This window comes from Gymnogyps californianus, chromosome 1 (assembly GCF_018139145.2).
Source record: "Gymnogyps californianus isolate 813 chromosome 1, ASM1813914v2, whole genome shotgun sequence".
Lineage (NCBI taxonomy): Eukaryota > Metazoa > Chordata > Aves > Accipitriformes > Cathartidae > Gymnogyps > Gymnogyps californianus.
In genome coordinates, this window is record NC_059471.1 from 17,655,882 (window position 1) to 17,664,902 (window position 9,021).

Genomic DNA, 9,021 nt, shown 5'->3' on the forward strand with positions numbered 1-9,021 from the left:
ACAGTTCTCTCATTCAAGCTGCGTTTATCTCCCTTTGCAATTACCCAAATTCATCTTTGTAGGATTTGATTCAGGAGTGTAAAAGAGGCATTACTCTGCTATTTTCAGGTCATCTTTATAAATTCATGTGCCTGCCAGTCCCTTTTCAGCAGAAAGGTGAATTTTAGTCTCCCACTTCCCAAGGGCCAGGCCCTAACCACTAAGGTATTGGCTACGTGGGAGAGGATTGGTCCCCAAATCCCCTCTTTGACTCTGTGATCATGTAATACTAAAGCCGTAGGTCAATATGAGAGAAAAGCTGTATAATTATGTCTTTAAAGAGCATTCATAAATATACTTCTATATTTATAATACACATACCCATTTCTATATTATATTGTGATTTTATGTAATTCACCTTCACTTGTATAACAATGGTTTATGGATTTTTTAATTTTGAATTCCTAATCTAATAAAAATCCTGCTGTGACTCCCACAAGAAATCAGTCTGTCAAGATTTGTTTCAGTGTTGTGATAGTTATGAGTCAGCTCATGCTGGTCACGATTCTCCATGACCTAAAATAACAATAAGTTTAAAAGAAGCAGAACTATGAGACCCTGCATATTTCATCACATCTGAGCTCCACCACTGTGGTACTATTATCTTCGCCTTTAATTTTATTCATCTTATGTCTGCAATCTGCTGCTGATTCTCCAAAGATGGAGAATCATGTCTTTGGGACTTTTTGTCTCCATTTAAGCTCAGCTCTTGGAATTCCTTGCTACAGATAGTCTGCAGCAGCCTCACATCTGAAAGCCACTGCCAGGCTGGGGCTTTACACCAGAGCTGCTCGGTTGCAGAAGGACTGCAGTCCCAGAGGGGTATCTGGGTACTGCGAAAATATGAAACAAAGTAATAAGAGTTTAAACAGGCAGGGACCTCTTTTAAATTCAATTTCTTCAACCGAAAAAAAAAAAAAAAATTGAAGGCTAAAAAAAAACCAACAGCAACAACAATTTTTAAAAGTGCTCTTTGTTAGACTTTGGGGACTAAGTTCATTTCAGAGTATCATAAACTTTGCTATCTCAGGAAATTTTTATGGCTTGTGGACAACATGGCCATGAATGCAGAGATATCTGAGACATCTAAACATGACTTTGCATTCAGCTACACCTGCTCCAGGCTCCTGCTTTTACTACGATTCAGGGTTCACCACAAGTGTGACCACAGCTGTGTGCTTCTGAATTTTTGTCAGCCCCTGAGTTTGCCTCGTGCTGCAGCGAAGCGTTACAGCTGCCTGCAGTGTGTGCTGGCCAGGCTGCCTGGCTCTGGAGATGCCCTCCATTCAGCCCAGAATTGGTATTATCGCTCCCCCGTGCTGTCTCACCGGTGGAAACTTGGGAGTGTGTGCCTCTAAGGCTGTGCATCCTCCTTCAGGTACAGAAACTCTGTTCCTGGTGCTCTATAAAAGTAACCAGTTCCACTGTAACATGGTTTACTGTGTCTTTTCCGGGATGAGTGAAATCCCGGGGAGTGGCTATAGTTCATCTGCATGCAGGATGTATTTGGATGCTTAATGGGCCTCTAGACTAGTAGGCATACACCTCTTTTTTGACTTAGAAAACCTGTTGACAAAGAACTATTAGCAATAGATTTGTAGAATTCTTGAAAAATGAATTCTTTCTATTCAAAATTTGTATCTAAAATATCAAACTATTTTGAGGTGTGATTGAAAGGAACTAAGAATTGAAATATTTCTTATACTTGCTTATCTTCTAGAATGGTTGAAGTATAACCCAAAAGTAACGGCATAGCTTTTTTTGCTGCTTTTCCAAAAAAATTACTTTTGAGCTGAGAACAAATAAAAGCATTAGCACAGCCATAACAAATGAGACACAGACAGTTTTATTTCAGTGTGTCCTATCAGGCTGTTCCTCCTGCTAAGAAAATCATAAGTTTGAGTAGGTGATAAAAGTAGATAACAATGATAACAAGTAAAAACACAGAACATAATTTTTAAGTTGACAGCATCTGCTTTAAGTTTCAGGGAACTTAAAGTGCAATGCCATTGTATGCCTAGACACTTTACTGTATATTACTATAACAAAATGATATTTTCTGCATTTACATTATCGACAAAAGGAAAGAAAAAATATCACACAAATTGAACTTAAAATCTGAAACTGCAGAAGTGATTCCTTGTAAAATGATGAGCAAGCATAATTTTAGGGTTTTTTTAATTGGAAGTATTTATGCCACTAGAGGTCCTTCATGGTCAGATTATGATTTCCTCCACAGTGGTTTTTTCTTTTTTTCTATTTCTTTATCCATGCTACATACAAGAATTACTGTCTCTAGAGAAATTTATTTTGTTTAATGTAATACATTCTTAGAATAATAGAGTGATTTTTCGTTGCTTAAGCTTTTTCTGGGAAAATATCAATATAAGGATTTTTCAAATAGAATTTCTTTAATAAAAGCTCCTGTTTTATTATGAAATAAAACATTATTTATTTTTTAATTCAACAATTGCACATTTTCACATTTCCAATTTTTCATCATCTTACACCACCTTTCCAACACAACCACTTTTCTCTTAGAAAAATAAAGGAAGGACGCAAAGGTCAAACTAATGAGTGAAATTAGGATAAACAACTGGAACAATAAAACAATAAGTAAGGTAGTTTTTCTCTGCTGCTTCATTATTTTCTTATTTTTCCTAGTTAGAAGCTGGTTAAAACTGTTTGAAAACTATTTGGAAGAACTGTGCAGCCTTGGGAACTTGAATGATAGGACTGAGGTTAAACTTATCACTACAGAACACAATGTCATTTATTGGGAAACTAGTAACAAAGATTTGTAGCGTAAGCTCACCATTTGGAAATGACGAGGAACTAAGGCAAAGAAATACTTGCTGTTGCCAGGATAGCCATGAGCTGAAAAGGCCTAATAGCTGCACAAAGGGCAAACATAATCCTAGGATGCATCAACCAGAATCAAGACAGAGATGTGCTAGACTATACAAAGTCCTGGGGAGACTTTTTCTGAAATATGATGAATGTGCTGGTAACTCATATTGAAGAAAAATGTGCAGAAAGATGCAAAAGGATCTATAGGGGACCACGGGAGCTTGGCTTGTTAGTCTATCAAAGGACATCGAGATGGGATGGGACTGCTGTCAAAAATGCACTGAGAGCAAACCCTAGAAAAAGAAAGAAACTTCTTTAAATAAAAGACAATGTTAGCACAAGAACAAACATTTATATATGAAATATTATTAGGTTTAGGCTGAAAATGAGAAGGCGGTTCCTTATTAATATTTGCAATACAGCTGTGTCTATTAGGACCGTCAGGGCCTGGAACAGATTTTCCATAGGAGTAGCAGAAACAAGAAAATAACTACCTGGCAGCAGGGCATTAGCCCTGATGATAACCAAAAGATTCCTTCCCATCCTGTATCTATAGAAAAAACGGATTTGCAGATGAAGGAAATCACAATTTTAAAATTAAAATATTCTAATATTCTCTAAAATTAGCCATAAAAAAATTAATCTGAGAAACATCACAGTAAGCTACTCAGTGCAAAACCACACCTTATGGCTGCACGGACATATCTTGCAGTGCAGGGGTGGGCCTGCTGTCTCTACCAAGAAGGAAATATGAAGCAGAATGTGTTTCCACATCACAATGTCAAAAAAGGTATTAACTAAGCAAAAGCAACTGAACGAGGAGGGGTGTGAATTTCAATATGTGGAGAGTTTCATTTATGAGAAAAGATCAAGAATGGAATTTAGGTACTTGATTGTCATTGAAAATCACCAGAGCCAACGGAACTGGTAAGACAGAGAGTGGCATTTTGGGGGCAATCAATATGAGGTCACACGAGTATTTATGCATCAGTAATTCTGGTCTTGCACACCATCCTTGCTTCCCGTTCATCTGAGATGTGACCCCCTGCTTGGAACTGTACCCAGGCAAAAAAATTGGGGTTTTGTTGCAAACATAGTGCCCCTGAGGCCTAAGTAAACTGACGTGGATGCTAATTTCAGTAATAACTAGTAAAATCTCAAAGGACACTGACTTTGCACCCAGTCCAAACACGGCTCCCTCAAATCTTTAGTCTTCCAGCACTGACACCAAGATAAATGATATTGAAAGAGCTAATGGGAAAACTGGAGATTACAGCTTCAAACCATGAATTATGTCTCACAAAGGCAGACATAATAAAGCCCAAGGACCATCAAAATTTAAATCTATTTAGTACATGCTGATAGCATAATTTTTTTTCCCAAACTCTCTGTCCCTGAAATGAAGGAAACTGTTCTTCAACCCTCTGACAGATTTCTTTCTCTTAAGAGAATCGTATTCTCCTGGTGGTTTCACGGAATAGCATTTAACACCTCTGACTCTGCAGCCGCAGCCTACAATAAGACCTCTTCAACAGGCATCTTCTGCTCTTTGGACTAAACAGAATAGTTTTGATTTTTTTTTTAGTTGATCACTCTGATGACTATGAAAAAAATATTTGAAAAGACCCAGCAAATTGCCTAGAGTTTCCTCTATACAGACTGGGGTACAACCCTATCTGAAAGCTTGCTACATTATTTAGGAATTATAGCCCAATGAATATTCCCAAAGTTTGGGAAGACTTTGTGTTTTGTTTTCCAGGGAGAAACTCCTAGCAATATGAATTTGGTGTGGATCACGTGGGTGCACTTGGCTGCATTTCTGTCAGACTGGGCAAAGCACACAGAACGGTAATTCTGGCCTGCTCTATAGGCCTGGGATCTGATAATCCGGTGTGTGTTGTGTCCACCACTCAGTTCATGCCTTCAGCATGGGATCCCTGCCCCGTGCTGGTATGGGGTGTTGGGAGTCGTACCCTCCAGGGGACTGACCGGCTTTCCTTTTCTAGGACGAACCACTATGCTGAGCCTTCCACCTCTGGCTGTGTGGTCCTGCCCCTTCTCTTGTATTCACCTAATCCTGCAGGGAGCCTACACAGCTGGCTGAGCCACCAGAAAACATCTTGGGATTTCGGGAGTTGGGTTCTTTTTCGTAAATAAGATCAGAGTTTTATTGACTCAGCTCTCTGAATCAGATTCCTGTCAAGGGGGGGGGACCTCCAGTTCCAGTGCAAAGGCAGAGGCCTACCGGGTAAGGGGTTGGGGTGACAAGAGCAGCTCTGATGTAGATCCATTTTGTCAGGATTGAGTTCGTCTTGGGGAAGCACATTTTAGCTGTGCTCCCACCCTATTTTTAATATAACCAGATTAGGAATTTTAGTCTTTAAGATAAAATCACTAACAAAGTAGTCTGTTTACTACATTGATCCCATTTTTTTATCAAAATACCCTGTGACACTGCACTCAGCCTTGATATTACGGGAAAAATACAATCAGTGTATATTTAATTGCAAAACTTGCCATTCTGAGATCTTTCTTAACTAAGACTGCATTGTTTCTGTAGTATTCATTTCAGGTTACTTGCTTGTCTGTGATGGGATATCGTCATAATGATTGAGACTAAACTCACCGTGGCTAAGGCCAGAACCCACAATTGATCCACCCTGCATGTGTATGAATGCCAGACTTTGCATTGTGTGGTTTATTTTTAAATCTTACCACTTGTATACAGACCAGGGCTGAGAAGAGACTAATCAGGTCCTGCCAAAAACAGGTTTAAGGGTAGGGTAGTTTTTACAGGCAGATGAGACTCCTGTCTCCACTCCCAACCTAGCAGAAGAGATGGGACACTCTTTCAAAGGTTGTTTTTACACCTTACTGGCACTATCGCTTCTCCTTCATACCTTGACGAAAGCGTTGTAGGTAAGAACGTCTAAGGCAGCATTGTGATGGTTCACCACAAAGAAAATGTGGTTTCCAGGCAGAAGAAATTGTTTCATTAGATCAGCTAGTATAATTTGAAGACAGTTTAGCCTGACACGCAAGCAGTTCATCCAATTGGATTTGCAGTGTTGCAGGCTTGGGCTGCGTCAATGTGATATTATTAAGATAGGGAACTGAGAAAGTGGTTTTCTGAAGGAGCTTGCACCAGCATATTTTACCTCATCAGTGAAAGACGGGATGTGAGGTAGTATATCATGCAGCTGTACAGTCTGTGATGCACAGATAAATGGTCATATCTGAGAGAAGAAGTGAAGAAAAGCTAGTTCTTTCATTCCTGTCCATTTTTGCCATATTCTTGTTTTCAAATATTGAATACAGTATCTCTATATTGCATATATTTAAGGCATGACAGCTTCCCTTTAAAGAATCTGCCTACCCTGAAATGCTCTGTGTAGTATTTGTGGGGTTTATATTGTTCATAAGAACCCAGCTAAATCATTAAATTTCCAGTAATCGCACTGTGAGTCTCTGTAGTCTGCAGTATCAGTACTACAGTACTACAATCTATCAGTACTACAAATATTAAAATATGCTCTGAATTTTATTTATTTTGCACATGAATGTCCTAATTGTTATAAGGTAAGCACATAGATGTAATTTTCCAACTGTTCCACCCTAATGAGTGTTCCTTTCAAAGTCTTTCTTAGGGTTTACAAAAAACTATTCATAGAATTAGAGAATAATTTCGGTTGGAAGGGATCTCTGGAGGCCATCTAGCCCAACCCCAGCTAGAGCAGGTTGTTCAGGGCCATGTCCTGTTAAGCTTGAATATCTCCAAGGCTGAAGATTCCACAACTCTCTGGGTCCCTGTTCCAGTGTTTAAGTACCCTCATGGTAAAAAAAAAAAATAATCCTTGTATCTAGTCAGAAATTCCCTTGTTGCAAATTGTGATTGTCGGCCTTTGTCCTTTTGCTGCGTGCCTCCAAGAAAAGTCAGACTCTGTCTTCTCTACATCCTCCCATCAGGAAGGTGAAGACTGCAAGAAGATCCCCCTTAGCCTTCTCTTCTCCAGGTTCCCTCGGCTTCTCCTTGGATGTCATGCGCTGCAGACCCCTGACCATCGTGGTGGCCTCTGCTGGACACCTTCCTATATGCCATTTTCTTTCTTGTACTGGAGTGCCCAAACTTGAACACAGTAATGCTTATTAAGGTGATCATGCAGGGTGATTTCAGTAGTTTTAATATTTAATGTCTCAGAAGCATGATTTCTGCCAGTTCCTTTCTGAAGTCTTACATTGTCTTACTTATCTATTGTTTCTTCATTCTTTTTGCTGTTCATATCTATATTGAAAGAAGTGTTACTTATTATTAGGAAAGACATTATTTTTAAAATCAAAACATGCCTTCTGACATTTTAAACCATACTTGGAGGAAAAGCATTCTGTAGAAGCATATTAGGTGTTACACAAGCAGAAATTGAGTATCAACTTCAATGTGGAACTAAGATCAACTTATTTTGTCTTCATTTTAGTTTTTGTCAATATCAACAAAATCCGAGTAATACTAGACATCTGAATGGCATAAAAGAAAACTATTCTACGTATAAAAAGATACTGTAGAAAACAGATACTATAAGGTTATACAAATAATGCAGAGGTAAACAGCTTTAAACTCTTTTTCCTAAAATTCCTAAAATTCCTACATATACAAAAGCCATTTCATTAAAACTTCCTGCTTGGAGAAATTAGTTAAATAACATGCTCAGGTTTCATAACAATTCCTTCTTAGAAAAATGATTACCTTTTCTCAAGAACATTCTATTTCGGTATTAAGTATTTAAAGATTTTTTTGTTTAAAATGTCTCTTCTTTCATCCATGTTGGAGTTTAGGTCTTGGTATTTTTATTCTGAACAGTTCCTAAACACTTTCTTTAAGTGAGGAGAGAGAGGAAAATGTTTTGTAAAAGCAGAATAAAAGTTAAAGAGGTTAGGTGTCAACCAGACCTGTGGAACAGCATTCCACTCTCTGTTTTAATCTTGGCAAGACATTGCACTAATGAGTAAATGATGTAAGCTGCACCTTTAACAGAGCATTACTTTAGTTGAACTTCCACCATGTGGGAAGATATTGGAAAACATTTTGAACCTACAGTTTAATATACATTCAAAGGGAAATTGTTTAGTTGTTCTCATAAATTAACACAAAATAAGCAATGTTAATTCACTTTTTTTTTTTTTGTCAATATGAGTGTCAGAAAATATTAGTCTTCCAGACACTTGCAGAGCTTAGTTGCCAGGTTAGGAAAATGTTAAGTACCCACTTAACTTCATGTGTTGAAGTGCTTTCCTAAACATTTTTACTGAGAAATGTAACCAGATAGATAGTTTTAGCCATTCCTATTCCTATTATGATTCCATTAGGACTAAGACTGATCACAGAATTCTCCTTATCAGATAGTCTTAATATATATGCAACCTTAGTAAAATCAATGTTATGTTGAAAAATAAGTTAATGATAGAGGAATTATTCTTGGAGTTTTGTTGGGGGAGAGTTTACAAAAATAAAATATGTTCTTATCTGAAAGCTTAGCTGTTTCATGGTAAAGTGTTCTCTACACTTCAGAATTTTATCATAATTTATAACAGTGTAAGGTAGCAATAAGTCTATGAAATTTGCTAGTCTTATCCAAAGATTTGCAACTTATAACGTTGACCAGAATTTTATTTGTTTTTTTTTCTTACAACTTTTCCTTACCTGGCCTTCAGTCCTAGCAACTACAAGTTAGGTCTTTCCACAGGAAATACACAGGTGAAGAGTTGGTATCCAAGACTGAATAACCATGTAACAGAGTACTATGATTGTTGCTTTGTCATCCTGTTTGGGTTTGATAAATGTAATATCCCATGCAAGAAAACTACATACTATTACATCTGTGAAAGAAGAAAAAGAATGGCTAGACTGATTTACAGGAATCACTTGCATGATTTTATTACAAAGTCACTATTTTATGAAAACTGTAATTTTTGTTGTGTGTCCTGTTTCTTTTGTTTACATTTTTTTTCTGTGTGATGTCTCTTTGGCATACAAATTTTTCAGGTACCCCCCCAACAACCACTTGATCCACCAATATCCCTTAGTCCACCACTACCACTCAGCCCACTTACACCACTAAATCCCTTGCCGCCATTACC